Source organism: Rhinopithecus roxellana, chromosome 9, assembly GCF_007565055.1.
Source record: "Rhinopithecus roxellana isolate Shanxi Qingling chromosome 9, ASM756505v1, whole genome shotgun sequence".
NCBI classification, from domain to species: Eukaryota; Metazoa; Chordata; class Mammalia; order Primates; family Cercopithecidae; genus Rhinopithecus; species Rhinopithecus roxellana.
In genome coordinates, this window is record NC_044557.1 from 55,513,740 (window position 1) to 55,538,820 (window position 25,081).

A 25,081-nucleotide genomic window follows, 5' to 3' on the forward strand; every position below is an offset into this window, starting at 1 on the left:
ATGACTATTGCAAAGGAAGGGTTTTGTGGTTTTCTTTTAGTGCCAAAACCTTATAAGTGTATTTAAATCCTCTAAATCTACTGGGTTTCATTCTTACTCTTACTTAATATCCATCATAAATCAAAATGCTCTCAATTTTATCAGAGCATTGACTACATGTAGTAATTAGCATTTAAAATCATTATCTGGAAGCCTTGGGGGAAATTTCATAGGTGAGATGATCCAACTTCAGTCTCCGCTGACTGTAGGTCAGAAGCACCAAATCACCCTCTATAATTGTACTCAGTTGGTAATCTCATCTCAGTTCATGAGAGGCTCAAGCCAAATTAGGTCATATTACCTACTGCTTCTCAGGAATACATTCCAGCCCAGCACAGGTCAAATTGCATGGCCTGAGTGGTGATTACCCAGAGGTTGGCTTTGCTAGAAAGGCAGCACGGGGCAGAGGTATGGCAGTGAGAAGGGATGCCAGTCCTGTGGGAACTGCAACTTGACTGTGAATTATCTTAAAACAACTTTTAAAGATGGACCTGAGATTTATATTCAAGATTTAAAATCCTGGGCAGAGAAAGAAAACCAAGCGTCTCGATCCTGTAAGAAAGTCTCCACTTCTCAAAATTTAAACGACATATATGACGATAGCATTTTAAAAAGCCATGTGTTTTTAAATGTAATAGCTCATAAATACAACTTCATACAAATAATAATAATCAGAGGAACACAAAAAAAGGAGAAATCCTTATAATTCTCAAACAACTCCATAGCAGGTACTGCTGGGATCTTCAGAGGAGGAAACTGACACGGAAAAGTTCAGTAACTTCTCAAGACCACACAGCTGTTTTTAATATGTGGAGATTAGGCCTGAAACTCTGCATGTTTAAGAAAAATACTCCTGTAATTTCTCCTGTACTTGGGAGAAAACTGCCTCAAACCTTTTTTTTTTTTTTTTTTTTTTAACTGTATTTTAAGTTCTAGGATACATGTGCACAATGTGCAGGTTTGTTACATATGTATACATGTGCCATGTTGGTGTGCTGCACCCATTAACTCCTCATTTACATTAGGTATATCTCCTAATGCTATCCCTCCCCCCACCCCCTCCCCACAATAGGCCCCGGTGTATGATGTTCCCTTCCTGTGTCTAAGTGATCTCATTGTTCAATTCCCACCTATGAGTGTGAACATGTGGTGTTTGGTTTTCTGTTCTTGTGATAGTTTGCTGAAAATGATGGTTTCCAGCTGCATCCATGTCCCTACAAAGGACACGAACTCATCCTTTTTTATGGTTGCATAGTCTTCCATGGTGTATATGTACCACATTTTCTTTTCTTTTCTTTTTTTTTTCCGAGACGGAGTCTCGCTCTGTCGCCCAGGCTGGGGTGCAGTGGCCAGATCTCAGCTCAATGCAAGCTCCACTTCCCAGGTTTATGCCATTCTCCTGCCTCAGCCTCCTGAGTAGCTGGGACTACAGGCACCCGCCACCTCGCCCGGCTAGTTTTTTGTATTTTTTAGTAGAGACGGGGTTTCACTGTGTTAGCCAGGATGGTCTCTATCTCCTGATCTGCCCGTCTCGGCCTCCCAGATGTACCACATTTTCTTAATCCAGTCTGTCACTGATGGACATTTGGGTTGATTCCAAGTCTTTACTATTGTGAATACTGCTGCAATAAACATACGTGTGCATGTGTCTTTATAGCAGTATATTATATAATCCTTTGGGTATATACCCAGTAATGGGATGGCTGGGTCAAATGGTATTTCTAGTTCTAGATCCTTGAGAAATTGCCACACTGTTTTCTACAATGGTTGAACTAGTTTACAGTCCCACCAACAGTGTAAAAGTGTTCCTATTTCTGCACATCCCCTCCAACACCTGTTGTTTCCTGACTTTTTAATGATGGCCATTCTAACTGGTGTAAGATGGTATCTCATTGTAGTTTTGATTTGCATTTCTCTGATGGCGAGTGATGATGAGCATTTTTTCATGTGTCTGCTGGCTATATGAATGTCTTCTTTTGAGAAGTATCTGTTCGTATCCTTTGCCCACTTTTTGATGGGGTTGTTTGTTTTTTTCTCGTAAATTTGTTTGAGTTCTTTGTAGGTTCTGGATATTAGCCCTTTGTCAGATGAGTAGATTGCAAAAATTTTCTCCCATTCTGTAGGTTGTTTGTTCACTCTGATGGTAGTTTCTTTTGCTGTGCAGAAGCTCTTTAGTTTATTAGATCGCATTTGTCAATTTTGGCTTTTGTTGCCATTGCTTTTGGTGTTTTAGACATGAAGTCCTTGCCCATGCCTGTATCCTGAATGTTATTATCTAGGTTTTCTTCTAGGGTTTTTATGGTTTTAGGTCTAACATTTAAGTCTCTAATCCATCTTGAATTAATTTTCATATAAGGAGTAAGAAAAGGATCCAGTTTCAGCTTTCTACTTATGGCTAGCCAATTTTCCCAGCACCATTTATTAAATAGGGAATCCTTTACCCATTTCTTGTTTTTGTATGGTTTATCAAAGATCGGATGGCTGTAGATGTGTGCTATCATCTCTGAGGGCTCTGTTCTGTTCCATTGGTCTATATCTCTGTTTTAGTACCAATACCATGCTGTTTTGGTTACTGTAGCCTTGTAGTATAGTTTGAAGTCAGGTAGTGTGATGCCTCCAGCTTTGTTCTTTTGGCTTAGGATTGTCTTGGCAATGAGGGGTCTTTTTTGGTTCCATATGAACTTTAGAGTAGTTTTTCCAATTCTGTGAAGAAAGTCATTGGTAGCTTAATGGGGATGGCATTGAATCTATAAATTACCTTGGGCAGTATGGTCATTTTCACGATATTGATTCTTCCTATCCATGAGCATGGTATGATCTTCCATTTGTTTGTGTCCTCTTTTATTTCACTGAGCAGTGGTTTGTCGTTCTCCTTGAAGAGGTCCTTTACATCCCTTGTAAGTTGGATTCCTAGGTATTTTATTCTCTTTGAAGCTATTGTGAATGGGAGTTCATTCATGATTTGGCTCTCTGTTGATCTATTATTGGTATATAAGAATGCTTGTGATTTTTGCACCTTGATTTTGTATCCTGAGACTTTGCTGAAGTTGCTTATCAGCTTGAGGAGATTTGGGGCTGAGATGATGGGGTTTTCTAAAAGTACAATCATGTCATTTGCAAACAGGGACAATTTGACTTCTTATTTTCCTAACTGAATATGCTTTATTTCTTTCTCTTGCCTGATTACCCTAGCCAGAACTTCCAACACTATGTTGAATAGGAGTGGTGAGAGAGGGCATCCCTGTCTTGTGCCAGTTTTCAAAGGGAATGCTTCCAGTTTTTGCCCATTCGGTATGATATTGGCTGTGGGTTTGTCGTAAATAGCTCTTACTATTTTGAGTTACATTCCATCAATACCGAATTTATTGAGAGTTTTTAGCATGAAGGGCTGTTGAATTTTGTCAAAGGCCTTTTCTGCATCTATTGAGATAATCATGTGGTTTTTGTCTTTGGTTCTGTTTATATGCTGGATTACATTTATTTATTTGCATTTGTTGAACCAGCCTTTCATCCCAGGGATGAAGCCCACTTGATCATGATGGATAAGGTTTTTGATGTGCTGCTGGATTCGGTGTGCCAGTATTTTATTGAGGATTTTTGCATCGATGTTCATCAGGGATATTGGTCTAAAATTCTCTTTTTTTGTTGTGTCTCTGCCAGGCTTTGGTATCGGGATGATGCTGCCTCATAAAATGAGTTAGGGAAGATTCCCTCTTTTTCTATTGATTGGATAGTTTCAGAAGGAATGGTACCAGCTCCTCCTTGTACCTCTGGTAGAATTCGGCTGTGAATCTGTCTGATCCTGGACTTGTTTTGGTTGGTAGGCTATTAATTATTGCCTCAATTTCAGAGCCTGCTATTGGTGTATTCAGGGATTCAACTTGTTCCTGGTTTAGTCCTGGGAGAGTGTAAGTGTCCAGGAAATTGCCCATTTCTTCAAGGTTTTCTAGTTTTTTTGCATAGAAGTGTTTACAGTATTTTCTGATGGTCATTTGTATTTCTGTGGGGTCGGTGGTGATATCCCCTTTATCTTTTTTTTTTTTTTTTTGAGACGGAGTCTCGCTCTGTCCCCCAGGCTGGAGTGCAGTGGCGTGATCTTGGCTCACTGCAAGCTCTGCCTCCCGGGTTCACGCCATTCTCCTGCCTCAGCCTCCTGAGTAGCTGGGACTACAGGCGCCCGCCACCGCGCCCGGCTAATTTTTTTGTATTTTTAGTAGAGACAGGGTTTCACCGTGGTCTCGATCTCCTGACCTTGTGATCCGCCCGCCTCGGCCTCCCAAAGTGCTGGGATTACAGGCGTGAGCCACCACATGTAGCCTATCATTTTTTATTGTGTCTATTTGATTCTTCTCTCTTTTCTTCTTTATTAGTCTTGCTAGTGGTCTATCAATTTTGTTGACCTTTCAAAAAACCAGCTCCTGAATTCATTGATTTTTTTGGAGGGTTTTTTGTGTCTCTATCTCCTTCAGTTCTGCTCTGATCTTGGTTATTTCTTGCCTTCTGCTAGCTTTTGAATGTATTTGCTCTTACTTCTCTAGTTCTTTTAACTATGATGTTAGGGTGTCAATTTTAGATCTTTCCTGCTTTCTCTTGTGGGCATTTAGTACTATAAATTTCCCTCTACACACCGCTTTAAATGTGTCCCAGAGATTCTGGTGTGTTGTATCTTTGTTCTCATTGGTTTCAAAGAACATCTTTATTTCTGTCTTCATTTCGTTATGTACCCAGTAGTCATTCAGGAGCAGGTTGTTCAGTGTCCATGTAGTTGAGCAGTTTTGATTCAGTTACTTAGTCCTGAGTTCTAGTTTAATTGCACTGTGGTCTGAGAGACAGTTTGTTATAATTTCTGTTTTTTTACATTTGCTGAAGAGTGCTTTACTTCCAAGTATGTGGTCAATTTTGGAATAAGTGCGATGTGGTGCTGAGAAGAATGTATATTCTGTTGCTTTGGGGTGGAGAGTTCTGTAAATGTCTATTAGGTCCGTTTGGTGCAGAGTTGAGTTCAATTCCTGTATATCCTTGTTAACTTTCTGTCTCTTTGATCTGTCTAATGTTGACAGTGGGGGTGTTAACGTCTCCCATTATTCCTGTATGGGAGTCTAAGTCTCTTTTTAAGTCTCTAAGGACTTGCTTTGTGAATCTGGGTGCTCCTGTATTGGGTGCATATATATTTAGGGTAGTTAGCTCTTCCTGATGAATTGATCCCTTTACCATTATGTAATGGCCTTCTTTGTCTCTTTTAATCTTTGACAGTTTAAGGTCTGTTTTATCAGAGATTAGGATTGCAACTCCTGCTTTTTGTTTTGTTTTGTTTTCCATTTGCTTGGTAGATCTTCCTCTATCCCTTCATTTTGAGCCTATGTGTGTCTCCGCATGTGAGATGGGTCTCCTGAATACAGCATACTGATGGGTCTTGACTCTTTATCCATTGGACCATTTAGTCCATTTACATTTAAGGTTAATATTGTTATGTGTGAACTTGATCCTGTCATTATGATATTAACTGGTTATTTTGCTCATTAGTTGATGCAGTTTCTTCCCAGCATCAATGATCTTTACATTTTGTTATGTTTTTGCAATGGCTGGTACCTGTTGTTCCTTTCCATGTTTAGTGCTTCCTTCAGGATCTCTTGTAGGGCAGGCCTGGTGGTGAGAAAATCTCTAAGCATTTGCTTGTCTGTAAAGAATTTTATTTTTCCTTCACTTATGAAACTTCATTTGGCTGGATATGAAATTCTGTGTTGAAAATTCTTTTCTTTAAGAATGTTGAATATTGGCCCCCACTCTCTTCTGTCTTGTAGAGTTTCTGCCAAGAGATCTGCTGTTAGTCTGATGGGCTTCCCTTTGTGTGTAACCCAACCTTTCTCTCTGGCTTCCCTTAACATTTTTTCCTTCATTTCAACTTTGGTGAATCTGACAATTATGTGTCTTGGAGTTGTTCTTCTCGAGGAGTATCTTTGTGGCATTCTCTGTATTTCCTGAATTTGAATGTTGGCCTGCCTTACTAGGTTGGGGAAGTTCTCCTGAATGATATCCTGCAGAGTGTTTTCCAACTTGTTTCCATCTTCCCCGTTACTTTCAGGCACACCAATCAGACATAGATTTGGTCTTTTTGCATAATCCCATACTTCTTGAAGTCTTTGTTCATTTCTTTTTCCTCTTTTTTCTCCACACTTCTCTTCTCACTTCATTTCATTCATTTGAACTTGAATCACTGATACTCTTTCTTTCAGTTGATCGAGTCAGTTACTGAAGCTTGTGCATTTGTCATGCATTTCTTGTGTCATGGTTTTCATCTCTATCAGGTCATTTATGGTCTTGTCTGCATTGATTATTCTAGTTATCCATTCTTCCATTGTTTTTTCAAGGTTTTTAGTTTCTTTGTGCTGGCTACGTAGTCCCTCCTTTAGCTCTGAGAAGTTTGATCAACTGAAGCCTTCTTCTCTCAACTCGTCAAAGTCATTCTCCATCCAGCTTTGTTCCGTTGCTGGCGGTGAGCTGTGTTCCTTTGGACGGGGAGATGCGCTCTGATTTTTTGAATTTCCAGCCTTTCTGCACTGCTTTCCTCCATCTTTGTGGTTTTATCTGCCTTTGTCTTTGATGATGGTGACATACTGATGGGGTTTTGGTGTGGGTGTCCTTTCTGTTTGTTAGTTTTCCTTCTAACAGCAGGACCCTCAGCTGCAGGTCTGTTGGCGTTTGCTTGAGGTCCACTCCAGACCCTGTTTGCCTGGGTATCAACAACGGAGGCTGCAGAAGATAGAATATGGCTGAACAGCGAGTGTTGCTGTCTGATTTGTGCTCTGGAAACTTTGACTCAGAGGTGTACCCAGCCATGTGAGGTGTGAGGTGTCAGTCTGCACCTAGTGGGAGATGTTTCCCAGTTAGGCTACTCAGGGGTCAGGGACCCACTTGAGCAGGCAGTCTGTCCATTCTCAGATCTCAGCCTCCGTGCTGGGAGAACCACTGCTCTCTTCAAAGCTGTCAGACAGGGACATTTACATCTGCAGAGGTTTCTGCTGCTTTTTGTTTTGCTACGCCTTATCCCCAGAGGTGGAGTCTTGGAGCTTCCTGGTGACTTTGTTTACCTACTTAAGCCTCAGCAATGGCGGGCATACCTCCCCCAGCCTTGCTGCCACCTTGCAGTTAGATCTCAGACTGCTCTGCTAGCAATGAGGGAGGCTCCGTGGATGTGGGACCCTCTGGGCCAGGTGTGGGATATAATCTCCTGGTGTGCCGTTTGCGAAGACCCTTGGTAAAGTGCAGTATTAGGATGGGAGTTACCCGATTTTCTAGGTGTTGTGTGTCTCCATTTCCCTTGGCTAGGCAAAGGCACCTTTCTTGCAGAGAACATGGTTCTGGGCCGAACAGGTGGGATACTCAGTCTTATGATGGATGCCTAGTTTTATGATGGATGACTTGGGCTCAGGTCTTTTCTGAATTCATAAAGAGGCCTAAGGCAAAGGACACAAGTTGTTTCTTTCTTTCCTTTTCTTTTCTTTCTTTCTTTCTTTCTTTCTTTCTTTCTTTCTTTCCTTCCTTCCTTCCTTCCTTCCTTCCTTCCTTCCTTCCTTCCTTCCTTCCTTCCTTCCTTCCTTCCTTCCTTCCTTCCTTCCTTCCTTCCTTCCTTCCTTCCTTCCTTCCTTCCTTCCTTCCTTCCTTCTTTCTTTCTTTCTTTCTTTCTTTCTCTTTTTTTTTTTCAGATGGAGTCCCACTATGACCCAGGTTGGAGTGCAGTGGCACAATCTTGGCTCACTGCAACCTCTGCCTCCCAGGTTCAAGCATTTCTCCTACCACAGCTTCCCAAGTAGCTGGGATTACAGGCGCATGTCACAGTACCTCGGTAATTTTTGTATTTTTAGTAGAGAGGGGGTTTCACCATGTTGGCCAGGCTAGTCTTGAACTCCTGGCCTCAAATGATCCACCCGCCTCAGCTTCCCAAAGTGCTGGGATTACAGGCATGAGCCACCGTGCCCAGCCACACATGTTCTTTTTCCCCAACCAGTTGTATTCCCCAGTAGAAGAGGGTGGCATTGATGTACAGGGCCTCCCATTTTTACCTTGCTCTCAAAGGTAAGGGAGAAATGCTGTGGTAATGCTGTTCGGAGTCCTCCACCATGTGTAAGTGAACATAAATTATCTAGCAATTCCTTCACAAGTTCCAAACCGTGTACCAACGAAGTTTTCTATTCAATGAAGTAGACACCAATTTTTCCCCAAGACGTTCTTCTCCCAGAGTAAAACAATTTACTTGGCTAAATAGAGCCTTTTACACTACACTAAAAGCTTTTTTTGTATTTATTATCTCATTTTATATTCAAAGCATTGCTGGGAGATGTGCAGAGTAGGTATTCATAATGTCTCAATTTTTGATGGTGTTGAGGTAGGTGGTTTATGTACCACACGTCGAAATAAGTTGATATAAAGCTTTGTTTCCTCTATATTATGTACACACTCTCATGCACAAAGGCAGCTGTCAAGTCTCTATGATAGTTCTAGAAATACCTTACAGGGCATTATGACTATACAAAGTCAGGGTAGGGCAGCAGAATGCCTGTCTTAAAGAATCTCCATCCCAATGCTCAGGACCTGCTGTGCTACTCAGACCAGCATCTTTTGCACAAAATATTTATGGAATCATTTGTGAGAAAGGAATACATATATTTTGGTTTTAGACATTTGAAAGAATCAGGTACAATATTAATATGAGATTTTGAGCTTGTGTGTAGAACAGTCAATTTAGTGAGTTAAAATATGGGTCTGTTGGATCTGAGGTCTTCACTCTTATGTATCTGCACAATTCACTCAGAAAGAAAAACATGCAATTCCAAGGGCCCGGATTTATTTCTCATCTCAAACAAATCAGTTGGCAAATAGTTGCCACTGGGCACTGAAAGGATGAGTGAGTTGCAGTCTATAGCCAATTCCAGGGGTAAAAATATTCCCAAAGAGCCAGCTACTTGTACTGTAAGTCAGCAGCATGTCTTCAAAAATTTATCATATTGCATAATGAGATAATTATTTTATTTAACAGGTGTAAAAAATCCAGAATAATTTTAGTAACAGTTAAACTTGAGATACCTTGATTAAGAGACCAAGCGGGAAGAACTCATTAGTTCCAATTTTCTGTTGCTGTTTAGGGCAATAATGCTAAAGACTCTTTTATTTAAAGCTCTCTGAAAAAAGAAATTTATACAAAAAGTGCACACACACCCCCACAAAAACACACATGTATATAGCATAATTAAGATCTCAAAAGTAGATCAAGATGTCTCGTGACATAATTCATTTATAGGCAGTGTTGGAAACTTTTCTTTCAATGTCTGACCAATCCACTGTAACTCATTTAATGATTATAGCAATACCTTGCATGTGTCCTTGTGTAATCCTTTATCCACATTTTCACCAGAATTAACTTTCCCAGAGTATAAATTGGATTATGGCTTTATTCTGCTTAGTTTTTCACTAACTCACAATCTCCTACAAGAAAAATCTAAGCTCTTTAAATGCATGTAAGTCATTTCACAATCAGTTCAAGCTGCCCTCTCCACCCAAATTATTTAGAGATCCCAAAATACACTATGCTGATTCATGCCCAAGAGCTTTGTGAATGCTGTTTCATTGTCCTGAAATATTATTTTCACTTTTGCCTACCTATTCAGTCTAACTGTCCTTTCTCTTAGTATAATCTGCCAGTGTGAATTGCTTCCTCTGGCCTGATAACTCTGTACCTTCTTACAGCTGTATTTTATTGGGCTTGTTTGATCTAGCATTTCCTGTTCAACTAACTAGACCGGGGGCTCCTTAAGAATATGAAGTATCTTATTTATCTCTGCATCCTTATCACCAAGCTCAGCACTTAGAATGTAGATGGCACTCAGTGAATACCTATTGAACATATGAATAAGTGGATAAGCACATGAACAGAGTTTCTAATGAGGACTTAGGGAATCTAACATTCTGGTTCTGCTCTGTTTCATTCTGTCTCTGACTTGTTATAGTGTGCTTTCTTTCTGAATAGGACAATTAGCCATCATTGAGCCAGCTTTCATGAGCGTCATGCTGCCAGGGCAGGTGTTGACTGCTGTATGCTACTCCACATGCAGAGTGGCCCTCCTGACCCCAGCTGTGTTGGCCATCTTTGCTCAATCAGCTACTCTTAAAGAGAAGAACTTTGTCTCTCCAGTAATCCCAAAATAGTGGATAGCCCAGAGTATGATTGTCATGAAATGCATGTGAAGCACTTTGCATTGGGTCAGGCCTTTGTGAAAGCTTAATAAATATCAGCTGCTATTATTATGTAATTGTTTAAAGACTTCCTTAGGTGAAAGACTATAAAGTTTTATATTGATATTATTTTCTATTTGTATTATAAATATTTTATGAATGTAGGTGTAGGACCTCTTTCTATATACAGCTTTTATCCCTTGGAATACAGACTGACCTGGGAGGTAAAAATCAGCAAAGAAAAAAAAAAGAAAAATATAGGAAGTAAAATTGATGTGTTTATGCACTTGTTCCACTTCAGTTTATAGTATAATAATTTCTCCTAAAATTGCACTTTCAAGGTCTCTTTAAATGTATATTTTCATGTAGCATTTCTATTACATCAGCTTTGATGTAAGAGCAGTTTGGCTAACTGCTCTTATCTCCCATTGAAGACAATGAGTTCAACTTCTAAGAAGGTTCATTTGAGTTTTAGGAATGGACATCTGCTCATCTTAGTCTCTTGTGGTCTCTCTGGTTTGCAGAAAATAAAATGATGAACCTTGAATTTCTTTTTTCTTTTGACCACAGGGGAAATAATTCTGGCCACAGATACAAAAGAACAGAAAAAGAATCTGTGCTTTTCCTCTGTCCTTTATTTACATTCTTCATGGTTTATTTTCCATTGGGTATTCTCATTTGTGTGTGGTTGATTATTGATCTAGCTCAAACTCAGATCTCCATTACTGATAACCAAAGTTTGGGTGGAAGTAACTTAGCATTTACAAAATGCAGTAAAACAAACTGCCCTTGTGAGATATATTTTTGTTTGACTTTTGCTTGACTAGTCAAACAGTAAATTGCAGAAAGTGGTTCCTTTCTTTATATTTATAAATGCATCCATGCCAGTGTTAACTTAACCAATAAATATTTTTAAATTAAAATTATGAATGATTAATATAAAAGCAAAATACTGAATGATCGTAGACTCAACTGACAGTTTACTTTTGTGAAGAGAAGTTTTGTAGATGATGAACTGGAGATTGTTTGTGGCTCAAGTAGAAAAAACTTGAAGTTTTAGAGATAGATTAGCTCTGAATTAGACAATGCTGAGTTACTTTGAGTGAATAACTGAGCTTCTCTGATCTCCCATTTCTGCATTTGGAAAAAAGGAAGCAATGGAACATGATTCATATGGTTGCTTAAGCTTTAAATAGTGCACAGAAAACATTAAGCGTGTAATAGGCACTCAATTAGTAATTATTTCTCATTCATGTACCCTCTCTGAAACTTTGTCTTCTGCACAAAACAATCACATATGTGCCTATATTTGTCCATAGGAGCTTTTGCCTATTAAGGAGCCTAATGACAAGTGTCAAAAGTGAAATAATTTGATAAAATTATATGAAGATATTTATATGACATTTATTATCTCTGGGCAACATTATTCATGATCCTTCATCTAAATAACAAGCAGAAGGTATGGTCAGAAATTTTCGTAACAAGCAGGAATGCCTGGGAATGCACTGTGGTGATGTGAGTTAAATGTTCTGTCTCATTACCAGCTAATGTGACAATAATAATGCATAGTGCCCACGGTTATGACATTGGAAAGTTATTACTTCCAAAAGAAATAACTGAAGACGTTGTAGGCCATTGATACACCTCGTGGGAAATTGCAGGGGATCTCCTGTAATTAACATGAACCACCAGTGCACAAAGTAAATAAGCAACACAATTATAATTTTTCCAGCCATGAGCAGGTATTAGGGATTTTCCTTTCATCCTCTTTGCTTTGGTAACTGGCTCCTTGCCATGCTCTGTCTCTGTATTCCCTTCTGAATTCTACATTTTAGTACTTTTTCTAGGTCATAAAGTCATTTGATGCTCTGTGAGTTGGTGAGTGGATAAAAGAATCTCTACAGATGGAAGCAAAACTCTAGCAACTACAGGAAAGGGAAAGTTGCCTTTTATAGCTGTGTTTGGTTGCAGGGGTGACCTGCATAATGATATGGCTAATGGAAATCAGTAGCACATACTGTCCCCTAAGCCCACAGTTCTTTCTCTCTGTGAAATTAGAGGAGAAAAGAATCAATAAGCAGGCCAACATGAAATCCCTTCTGTTTCTAAAAGGGGCAATTGAGAATTAAGAGCTTTGAAATGGGACAATATAGTTTTTAAAAGGGCACTCAAACCTCACTGTGTGGCCTATGATGAGTCTGTCAACCTCTCTGGTCATGTGCCTTCTTGTCTGGAAAGGGAGAGTTAGTAACTATTCCACAGAGTACAGAGAGGACTAAATGAGGCAAGCTACATAAAACACTTAGCCTGGTGCCTGGCATATATTAAATATTCAATAAATGTTAATACGATCACTTTCTATTGATAGGCAGTTTCACATAGAGCATTTATCTTCTTTTGGCTTATTAACTTCCCAGAGGAGTAGATGAGCTCAAGTAGTGGGGTAGTAAACAGAAGAGTGATGGGATGGGAAAATAAATCTCTATGGAGATAGTTTGGGGAAAGCTATTTGTCCTAGTCTATTAAATCAGTTACAGCCTAAGGTGGTCCTGTTTATCTGACCACATAACTAATTTTGTCCAATTCGCTTTAAGAATCGTTTTTTAACGAGGCACTACATGGCTAAGCACATGAGCTCTAGAAAGTTGAAATTCACTTGGTGAAACTTTTTAGTACAATGACAACATATGAACAGAAATTTAACTTCCTTTTATTCGTCACAACTACCTCCCCACCTCATGTACACACTCACACATCCCTCCAGAATCTCATAGCAATTACCACTGGAATGCGAAAGTAGTGGGAAATCTGCATCAGCTCTGGAAACCATAATATGTTACATCCTAATGCCAATGCCATATCGGCATGAAATATTGAGAGATTTCCATCATATACAGTACTGAAATGGTCTGCTGAAGGGAGCCTTGAAGGGCAATGCCATGCAGTCCTCTGAAAGGCCAGCATCCTAAGGAATTAGGTGGAGTCCTTGCCAACAGCCCTTGTAATACCTCCTTAACTCAAAAAAGACAAGAGCATACTATGACTCATGGGTGAAGTTGCCAGATCAAGTATAGGACACCTAGTTAAAGTTGACTTTTCAGTAAACAATAGATTTTGGTGGGTGAGGGGAGGGACCAGGGTAAAAAGTGTATCTCATGCAATATTTGGGGTGGAGGGAGGGAGCAAAGGTAATAAGTATGTCTCATGCAAAATTTGTGCCATACAAAAAAAAAAAAACAAAACTGTTTAAAATACTACTATCTAATAGGCTAGAAACTGAGAAGAGTATGCCATAAACAGCCTCTGTGGCCCTTTCTGGTTATATGGAAATGCCCAGACTCTTGCTAAAAGATTGTAGACACAGTAGCACAAGCATAGGCATGTATATTATTTGCTAAATCAGGCAAGGCTACTCACAGGGCTACAACAAGCAAAGCTTTGGGAAGAGCTGCAGGCTGGGCTGTGGCTCAGCAACTGTGATGAACAGAAGATGGGCAGTATTGCAGCATGTTCTGCAGCAGGTGGCTACATGGGAACAGAAAACAACAAAGAAGCAACGTTTCAGCACAGAGGAGGGGCTCCCTGATGAGGCTGCCTATTGCCTCAGCTCCCTCTCCTTTCCCCCAAGACAGCAGGCTCTCTGAACAGTTACTGTAATTTTACAGGAAATGTATTCTCTTTTTCTCTTTTCATCTGGATCTAGAGGTTTCAGACAGTCACTTGCACCAATAGAGGACAGAATCTCTCAATGTATTGCTGTGAACCAATACTGGGTATTCATGGCCACCGACCCCCATCCCCCCCAATAAGAATGAGGAACAAATCTATTTTTTAAAAACTCTAAATCTAAAATACAGAAGGAGTTAATATTTAATATGCCCTGAATTCCATAATGAAGACAGTAACAGAATTAATACTAAAGAAAATCAAGTTAGTAAAGTAGAAAGTGAACTTAAATATTTCTAGAAATTGGAGACAAAGGCATAAAAACTGTACAACTTGATATGTAGATTCAAGAGACTTACTCCATACAAATAATAATCTTACAAATAAATAACAGATTGTATGATACAAGGTATTAATAAAAGAAAGAGTAAAAGAAAATCTTCCTGAGAGGAAACAATATTAGGTCACAGATCAGAAGGACTCATGGATCCAAAAGGAGCCTCTGTGTGTGCTGGTTTTTTTTTTTGTTGTTGTTGTTTGTTTGTTTGTTTTTTGCTGATTTCTTCTCAAGAATAAAACATGAAATGTTACAAGTATCCAAGCAGAGAAAAATTAACATATTACTAAACACCAAAAACAGGCTACTGTTAGTTTTCTCTAGAACATTCCTTGAGGTAGTAATCATCCAAGATCTGAGCAAAGAGGGCTTCTGTCCCCAGTGGTTCCTGTAATAGGGACAGCAGAAAGACATTCTCCAACTGCAAAGACTTCCAAAGCATATCACCTACACACCTCTCCTGAAATAGTTAAGTGAAGATACATTTCAGCTGACTAATAAAAGAAAAGATAAAGAATTTTGAAAATGGGAAAGTTGTTATACGAGATTAAGAGTGAGCAGTAAAACTGGATAAACATAGTTAAGTCCCAGTGATTGTTTCTAATATGGTATTAAAGCTTAATGCAAATAAATACCAGACATTATTTTAGAAAAGACAATGCATAGTATCGAATCATTAATTTTATAATTATAATCTGAATCTATATAATCTGGCATAAATAAAAATGGAGAGTTATCAGAAAAAGGTATTGGGATAAAATTAGGTTCCCCGAGTAGAAACCTAATTCATTATAATTATGAAAATAACTTGAATATTTAAAAAATTATAACCATAACCACTAATGGACTAAAAATAGGACATATATTCCAATTTAGTAAAGTAACATTAGAAATGAGAAAAAATATTTAAAGGACATACATTATCAAAATATTAATGACATTCATCACTAGATATTACTTTTGTAATCTGAAAAAACTAAAAAAACTAACTGTTTCAAGAAACCTACTCTCTAATAAACTAGAAACAGAGAACAGTAAGCTACAAAGAGCCTCTGTGGCTCTTTCTGGTTATGTTTTAAATGCCCAGATTCTTCCTAAAGAAATTGTAGCCATAGGAGCTGTGTAAACATAAGCATGATTAAACCCTCTTCTCTGATATCACACTGGTACTCTCATCATTGATTGCAAACAGAATTGACACTGTCTGTGTAGAAGACATTGGTTTCCTGGCTGGATGCAGTGACTCACACCTGTAATCCCAGCACTTTGGGAGGCGGGTGGGTCACGAGGTCAGGAGATCGAGACCATCCTGGCTAACACAGTGAAACCCTGTCTCTACTAAAAAATACCAAAAAAAAAAAAAAAAAAAAAAAAAAAAAAAAATTAGCCAGGAGTGATGGTGGGCGCCTGTAGTCCTAGCTACTTGGGAGGCTGAGGCAGGTGGCAGGAGAATGGCGTGAACCCAGGAGGCGGAGCTTGCAGTGAGCTGAGATTGCGCCACTGCACACTAGCCTGGGCGACAGAGGGAGACTCCGTACCAAAAAAAAAAAAAAAAAAAAAAAAAGAAGACATTGGTTTCCTGTTACTTTTGCCTCCAGCTTAAAACAACCATGGTAACTTTTTGAGCAATAGTGGAAAATTTCAAAAAAGATTTTGCTGTACTGGCACCCAATCTGTCAGTTTAAAGGTATGACAGCAATGACCATGCCAGGATGTGTTGTGCTAAGATTACTTCAAAGATGGCCACTCAGTAAAATCTACATTATGTAAAACATCCTTCACTTTGACCTTGGCAACAGATTTGTAGCCTGAGATAGCAGTCATGGCTGATCACAAATAATTCATTTTATATTAAACAAGTGCTAAATTCCATAGTAGTTCTTAACAGCAAGGGACTCTCAAAGGGCAAAAGACTGAATAAACTTAAACTTCAGGAAACAGCAAGCTCTTACTTGCAGCAATCAATAGCCTTTTACTATGGAGAGCAACAAAACCTTTTTGGCTTCCTGAGTGCAAGTCAAGACTCTGATCCCCTTTCTAACCATCATTCATTTTCAGGGCACTTTGATTCTGTGTCTCTCATGTGGAGGCAACAAGGTGCTGGCCCCTGTTTGAACTCAAGTCCTGTGGAGAAAAAGATTCCCCAACAGAGAAAATAAATACTTCCCAACTTCTTTGTTTGTCTTCCAGGCTCTCAGTGGGCGCAGCACTCCTGCTCCCTCTGGGTAGCACTCTTCAACTCTCCCTGCTAATTAACCTCTCCTACAGGGTTGCCAAATGAGCTGCTGACAACCAGCCCTGAGCAACTAGAAAACACCAGGACAGCAGACTGGATTGTTAAATTCTTCCATTAAGTCTAAGAGCAGAGAGTGCCTTTGGAGTTTTGCTTGGATTCAGTAGTGATAGGTTGACATCACAGTCAGAAAAGGGTAAGAATTTGTGTCACACTGACTCTTTAGCTACAATCAGGACACAGTTTTTAGATTTTTTCATGTGGTAAAGGAGGCTATAAAAAGTAGTAAATTAATTTTAGAGTATCCTAAAACATAGTAGGTTTTCTTGCAATAGGAAATAAAGATTTCTGAGAAATGTGAGGAGCTCCCTTGAACTTTCAACCTTCCTACCTCTCTTTCCCTGACATAAATGGATCCCAAACCAAGCGGCCATTTTGTTTTGTTTCAGCAAAGGGATGAGGGTGGCTAACATTCCTGACAAGTCGTGAGAGCTCAATAACTAATGAAGAAGAGTCGACATATGATAAAACAAATAACCCATATCACAATTTGTAGAACTGCCATAATCTACAGAATTTTCAATAAGGAATTAGCTATAAATAATTTACTTAAAAGTAAAAGCTTTAGTGAAAGCAATAAAGAAACATTTTTGCTTTTTTTAACCATCAAAACTAATCTTCAGTTCTATCTGTGGCCAGATGGATGAATACATTTTAGTGACTTTCAAAATGAATGTTGCTGTAAGTCAGGATCACCTTAGCATTTCCAATGGGCTGAGTATCAGAAGGCCAGTACATGCCAATGTATACTTTCTGAAACTCAGAAATGTTGATGTTTATTTTCTTTTAAAGCATAAGATTCTACTTCTTTTTCACCTTCTTCAGCTCTTTTGGTTTCAAACATTTCCACCTTGATATATTTCTCCCCTTTTTTGTCTTTTAGATTTCAGTATTTCCAAACTCTTTTACTCCAAGACAGTTTCATGGGTCATTTTTACCTTAAGCTTAACTGATGACCAAATCTATGTTTTCTTCTTTTAATAATTTCTTCTTGCACCCTCACCTTACAGCTCATTCTTCAGGGTAAGTTCATCCACATTGTTTGATTTGAGGGATAGTGTCCAGTAAAATTTTTCTCTAATTTCTGAAACACATTCTTCTTTCGGATTAATCTCTCTGCTTATTGATGGCCTGGAATGTTACGTTGCAACAGATTCCTAGGAGGCTTCAGTGGGAATGTTGACCATAACTGATTAACGATGCCTGGGACACAAGACAGGAAAGTGCTAGTCAACATCCTGTACTTTTGCCAGCTACGTCTGCTGACTCCTTTGTATGAGGGCATTGGCCAGTCTCCTTTACTTACTGCATGTTAGGAGAGATCTTTAAGTACATAGAGTGAAGAAGTTCACAAAAGAGAATATCCCAGAGTAGGTGGGGCTCTAAATACAAAGTGCTTATGTGCCACAATTTTGCTTTTTGTGCCCTGATCTAGCCTTCAATATCTACTTTGAAATACCTATTCAAAATGCAATATTTTCATTCCAAAACCAAAATTGAAAAGTACCAACATAGACATGGGCAGTACCTATTTCTCAAAGCATATTAGCCAAGAAAAACATTTTACAGGGACCAATCTACAGGTAGATTTTTGTTCATAATTCGGGGTGACCATACTGTTAAAAAAAAAAAAAAAGTAAAAGCCAGAATCAATATACTGTAGTTAATTAAACTAATAAATGGACATAGTTGAAGTTCTCTGAGCAGTAGCAGGGCACGAACAAAACTCTCTCACTGCTCCTCTGAATCTTTTACAAGTTCTTCTTTCCTACATATTGGCAACATTTAATGTTTTCTCCACAAACCATTTATCTTCTCCTTTTTATTCTCTTCCTAGGGATCCTCATCTCAATCTCACCTGAATGTTTTTCCTCTCCTTAAATGACTTCCAATCCAAAACTTCAAACTTGGTTCCTGCAGGCTTATTCCTGAATATCTAGTTGAATGCTAAAATGTGGATTTTGGAATGTTCTCCCTAACCTTTAAAACATTCCAAGGTGAATTCATTATTACTACACAAAACCTTTGTTTTTCTCCCACCCTTTTTTTTTTTTTTTTTTCTGAAATAAGGTCTCACTCTCATTGCCTAGGCTGGAGTACAGTGGCAGGATCATGGCTCACTGCAGCCTTGACTTCCTGGACTCAGATGATCCTCCCACCTCAGCTTTCTGAGTAGCTGAGACCACAGGCATGCACCACCATGCCCAGCTAACTATTTGTATTTTGTATTTTTATTTTTGTAGTGATAGGGTTTCACCATGTTGCCCAGGCTAGTCTTGAACTCCTGGGCTCAAGCGATCTGTCTGCCTTGACCTTCTAAATTGCTGGGATTATAGGTGTGAGTCACCATCCTAGCCCCATCTAATTTTTATGTTAATGAAACTACAACAGTTCAATTACTATGCATTTTGATTTTACCACGATTCTATCTCTTTACATCTACAATGTAGAGGGGCTACTGTAGATCCTCAATTCCTTTCTTTTTCTATTCCAATTTCCTCCAAACTTCTTCCTTCTTTTGAGGTTTTTTTATTTCAATACATATTAAATATCACTATCAGATATTTCATTTTAAAGTATAGTTCTAATTTATTAACCTCTGTTTAGAAAGCTGCAGAGACAGTCCTTTACCTAGAGAATAAAGCACATAATGCCTTAAGCTGGCATTCAGCATCCTCTGTAGGCCAATGCAAGCCTGACCATTCATCCATCCCTCCTACCTCTCCTTCTTTGCTTCCTTTCTTCCTTGGTTCTTCCCTCTTTCCTTCCTTTCACCCTTCCACAAGTAATCACTGAGTGACTACTGTATGTCCAGCACTGTGTGAGGCCTTGGGAACACCAAGTCAAATGACATAGTTTTACCTCAATCAGCCTAATAAAACCAGATATGTGTACATAGAATTACATTAAGATGTGGTGAGTGCTGTAACCCAGGTAAGGACAAAGGAGATAAAGGACACCAAAGAAGAAGCAGCTAACTCCTGGAAGGCAGGAAAAGGATTGTTCAGGTAAGAGTTCACATAAAATGTGACACTGACTTTGAGTACTGATGAATGAAAGAGTTCCCTGCTCTTTTTCTACATTCTATGTACCTTCCAGACAGACCAGAAGACTTTCCTTGCTGTGAATATATGCCAAAAGTGCATTTGATCATGCTTTTTACTTTTAACCAGGTCTCCCTTCCCATCTGTAGTGAGTTGAATGGTGTTCTCCTAAAACTTACTTACCTGGAACTTAGAATATGACCTTAATGGAAAATAGGGTTTTTGCAGGAGTAATTTATTGGGACATCTCAAGATAAAATCATCCTGGTTTTAGTGTGGGTTTTAAATTCAATGACTGGTATACTTAGAAGAAGAGGAGAGGACACCCAGAGATACATCAAGGATACTGCCATGTGAAGATAGAGGCAGAAATTGGAATAATACGTCTCCCAGCCCTGGAATGCCAAGGAGAGAAGCATGAGCAGATTCTCCCTCAAGGCCTCCAGAAAGAAACAAACCTGCCCACACCTCGATGGCAGACTTCTGCTCTCCCGAACTATGAGAAAAATGTCTGCTTTTTCTTTTTTTTTTTTTTTTGAGACGGAGTGTCCCACTGTTGCCCAGGCTGGACTGCAGCTGCACGATCATGGCTCGCTACAACCTCCACCTCCTGGCTTCGAGCGATTCTCCTGCCTCAGCCTCCCAAGTAGCCGGGATTACAGGTGCCCGCCACCACGCCCAGCTAATTTTTTGTATTTTTAGTAGAGATGGGGTTTCACTATGTTGGCCAAGCTGGTCTCAAACTCCTGACCTCGTGATCCGCCTGCCTCGGCCTCCCAAAGTTCTGGGATTACAGGCATGAGCCTCCGCTGTTTGTTGTTTTAAACCACTGATTTGTGGTAATTTGTTTCGGCAGTCTAGATAAACAAATATACTTTCTTAATCCCTTGCAATTCTATCTAGTTATTAAAATTTTCTCAAATGACACTTTTTCCATCAAGTTTTTTTCCAACTGGTTTGCCCCAACTAACGATTGATGTGTGCTTTCTCTCCTTTCTTTGACCTTTATTTGTGACTCTTCTAGAGTATTACATTTTACCTTGCATTTGTCCTGTATATTCTGTTTACCAGATTGCAAACTTTTGGGTTTTTTAACATAATTTATTCATATTCATCTCTTTCATGTAGCAGAGTTTCTAGCACTTTCTTAACCTCAGTTCTATCAAAAGCAAAACTTGAAGGAAACAAAGAAATATGTGTGAATAGTTTTAGGAATGTGGTGCATAAAAGCTGCTCAATAAAGGTATAGAGAGGAAAAACACTCAATAAATGTTTGTTGAAGGAATTTATAATTTACTTATAGGACAGGCATGTTGTCTAATCAGTATAGTTCCAGTGCCTAGCATAATTATTGGTGTATATAACATGTCTTCAATAGATATTTGTTGAATGAATGAATGAATGAATGAATGAATGAATGATGAGTGGGATCAGTTCAAGGGACTTTACCCAGTATGAGAACTTAGTTTCATGGTTGTCCTTAGCTCTATTGAAATATACCCTCCCCCATGGTCAGAGAGGAATAATAATATCAAAACGCTTAATTGATATGATCCTCTTTAAATTGCTATTATGTTAATGTGATTGTAATGTTCATAATCAAATTTACATGTATCAAATTATCGCATCTGATTGATTCATTCTATGGATAAAATGAAAAGCTCATTGTTCACTTATTTTTATTTGCTCACTATCTTTAATCAAAATTCTGACTTGTGAATTTTGAGAGATGAAATTGAGACCCCAAGTGAGCTGCCCAAGGTCACACAGGTAGAAAACAGCAGAGCCAGAATTTAAAATTAGATTTAGCCAATTCCAAAACTCACACTGTTTCACTATTCCAAGCTGACTTGGCTTCAAATCATTTGACTTTTCCTGACCTCAAAATCCCCCACTCACCAGCTCAAGTTGATTCCTTTATTTTCATCATCCTGCTAGCATTGAATTGTTTCTAGGCTTCCCATCATCTTGTGATAGGAATGCCACCCACTTATGCTGTGCTGACCTCCGTCTGGTCCTCGTCAATGTGATTTTTCCTTCATCATCTCTTCAGGGTATTTGCCCTTTCTTTGCCACCTTCCAACACCATATGGCACATTCTTATGCCACATGGCTTCCATACATCCTGCCTCCTTATGCTCTTCATTCTCTTAATTCCCTTTATATACACTTTGACAATTTCTCCCAGTTCTTGGATTTCTGATCTCTACTTTCATCCCAGGTTTCACTGCCATGCCCTGTTCTTTCTCATTTCATGGCAGTCTACACAGTTATGATTGCAGCATATGTCTATAATTCCTTCCTAGTACTGGGAACATCCATCACTCTGCTGACACCACATAAATTCTGTGCATACATTTCAGATTTGAGAGGAAGGGAGGACACTTTCATCCAAAATGAGCTGACATTGCTTCACAAGTTAATTTGGGGGCCCACCAACCCCCTACAAAGTGGCATCATATGAATGTACAAAGAATTCTGAGACAAAGATTTTTATTGAATTTCTAGAGATTAACTCACATAAATATACACACATGGAATCACACATACAAAACACATATGTCATGTTTCTTTTGTTTCCAAATTTGTATTATACATTGGTAAATACTGAAATGTTTAAATGAACAATGAACATCCATATGCCCAACATCTAAATTCAATAACTGTTAACTTTTGCCACATTTGCTTAATGTAGCTATAAATATGTGTGTATTTTTCAAATAAACTATGTGAAAATCAATGAAAGACATCAAGATGCTTCAGAATGTATCTCCTAAACAATGAGGACATGTTCATTTACAGCCATACTATGCCATTATCATATGTAAGAAATTAACAATGATTCCTTAGTAACATCAAATAGAGGTCCATATTCAAATTTCTTCCAGTTGTTCTTAAGTGTATTCTATAACTTTAAAAAAAATCAGGATCAGAAAGCTAAGGCAGAAGAATCCCTTGGACCCAGGAGGCGGAGGTTGCAGTGAGCCAAGATCGTACCACTGCACTCCAGCCTGGACAACAGAGGAAGACACCACCTCAAAAACAAACAAACAAACAAACAAACAAAAAAAAACAAATCAAGATCAATAAACTTTCATATAGTGCATTTGGGTATGTTGTCCTTTTAGTGTCTTTTCATTTACAGTAATAGTCTTCCTGCCTGTTTTTTATGTCTAGACATGACCAAACAAGGCTGATTCTCTTGCAAAATATGTCTCATTCTGGATCTTGTGTTGCTACGTAATTTCTTTCTCCATCCCTTTATTTTCTGTAAATTGTAACTTATTTTTAAAGTATTGATTAGGTTCTGGCTAAAATTTTTTGAAAGAGTATTTCCTAGATGAGTATATGTACTTCAAATTGCCTCACATCAGGGGACATATAATATTAGATCTGTCCCACTATTTGATCTCTTGGTTAGGGTGGGGAAAGCCAGATGTCTCCATTGTAAAGTTGCAGTTTTCCCATCGCAATTGGCAAGTAGTCTGTGAACTGACACTTTGGCAGAGTGTGAATTACTTACTCCCCTGACTGCCTTTCCCATAATGATTTTAGCATCCACTGGTGATCCTTCCTGAATTAATTACTGTATTGGGGGTTACAAAATGTTGATTTTTCTAATTCTCTCATTCATTCTAGATAGAATTATTACCTGGCCTTGCTCTATAAAGAAAAACTTATTATCAACTAAGATAAAACTATATTTCATCTAAATTAAAGGCAGAATAAGTACTTACTAGTTCTCTTTAATTGCCAGTATTTAAAGTAAAGGATTGTTATAATCATCATCTTCAATTGAGGCTAGTGAGATTTCTCCTCCTTTCTTTCCTTTTAGCCTTATGGATTTTATTTATTCTATCATTATAATTATTAAAGTCATGATTCTTATCCCTCCTCAAATTATTCAAATTTTGGCCAGTGGGAGCTCCTTCAAGCTGGCTTCTGTTTCCTTTTGACACAACTACATTAGACTTTGAATGTTTCCTTACCTTCTGGCACAGGTGCTCAGGCTCCCCTTGAATTTTTCTTCTCAGGATTATTTTAGCAAGAAAATATACTAATTTTTATGTTTAGATGAAAAAAAAAAAAAAACATTGTGCCCATAATTCATGGCAGGTCATTCCAAAAATAAGCTTAATGTAGCACAAATACATTAACCCCAGAAATCTGTTCTAACCATCAGAAGAAAGATGTTCAGAATCATAGCTTAATTTTGTGTTTCACTGCACCGATGAGGAATAAAGGAGACAGAAAGAGAAAATGACATGACTCCTAGACCATACCCATGGTTTACTGATACGTACAAGCAATCAAAGAAAGAGTGGAGAGGTACTAGAACCACTATAAATTTAAAAGCTTGAATTACAAGAAAATATCAAATGTCTTACTGTAACATTTATAAGATAGGCTACAAAATTTATGAGTGATGTTTCTTAACTTACCACCATCCCCAAATTTAATATTTAAGGAAAATAATAGTAATGCTAGTTGAATATTGGTTTGGTCATAGCCAAAATCATATGGAAGCAAAGTAAAAATTTGATATGCTAAACCACAGTGAAATATCTAATATTAAATATAATATCAGATAAGTGCCCTGAAAATAAGTATTCTTTACAAATAAACACCAATAGCTAAATTCCTACAATGTGTCATCAATGTCAGAAACTAGAATGACCTTTAGACAATTCAGTAAATTCAGAGCTTGTACGCGCAGTCTTTCAAAAGCCTATACTAGCCTCAATGAGAATCCTGGTAACACTTGAGTCTGTTTATCATACTAGGGCTTCCACACACACAAAAAGCCTCACAAAAGAGCACAAGCATCCTACAAAGGTTAAGTGAACTGCAGGAGTTTATAATAAAAACATTTAGATATTCTCGGAACAAAATAAAATTAATGGATCACTCATGTAGTTGGAATTCAGAGAAGCAGAGCTCACACAACTCCAAACAGATGTTAATAGGGGTAATGCCAAAGAGAAGATGTGCCAGCTTGCTCTTCAGGAACAGTGATTATTTTGGTCACTAACACCATAGCTTTGTGGTGAAATACATTAATAGGTTAAAGCAGTGCTACTTCTTTTCTTTCCTCTAGAAAGAGGTAAGATGGACAATATCTACCACATTTCAGACATATTTATCCTCTTACACACATATTTATTGCTCCACCCAATTTTAAGAAAGAATATCAGGAAAACATACTTGTCTGTTGTCATATTCTTTGAAACAGCAACTACTTCTACCAGAGGTAGTTTCTCAGGGCTGTAAGAGCATCTGTTCCACAGCTGGAGGGAAAGAGGCTTACAGCTATTGAGCTGTGCACAGGACCCTTTCACAACTCTAAGTTTTACCATTAGTTAAGGACCATTTTTTCACACAAGGTATGCATAATGCATGGGCAGGTAAAGGCCTGCTTTCCACTGTGTTTGAGATGGGGAAGAACAATGCCTGGGCACTTTTTTCCTCTATGTT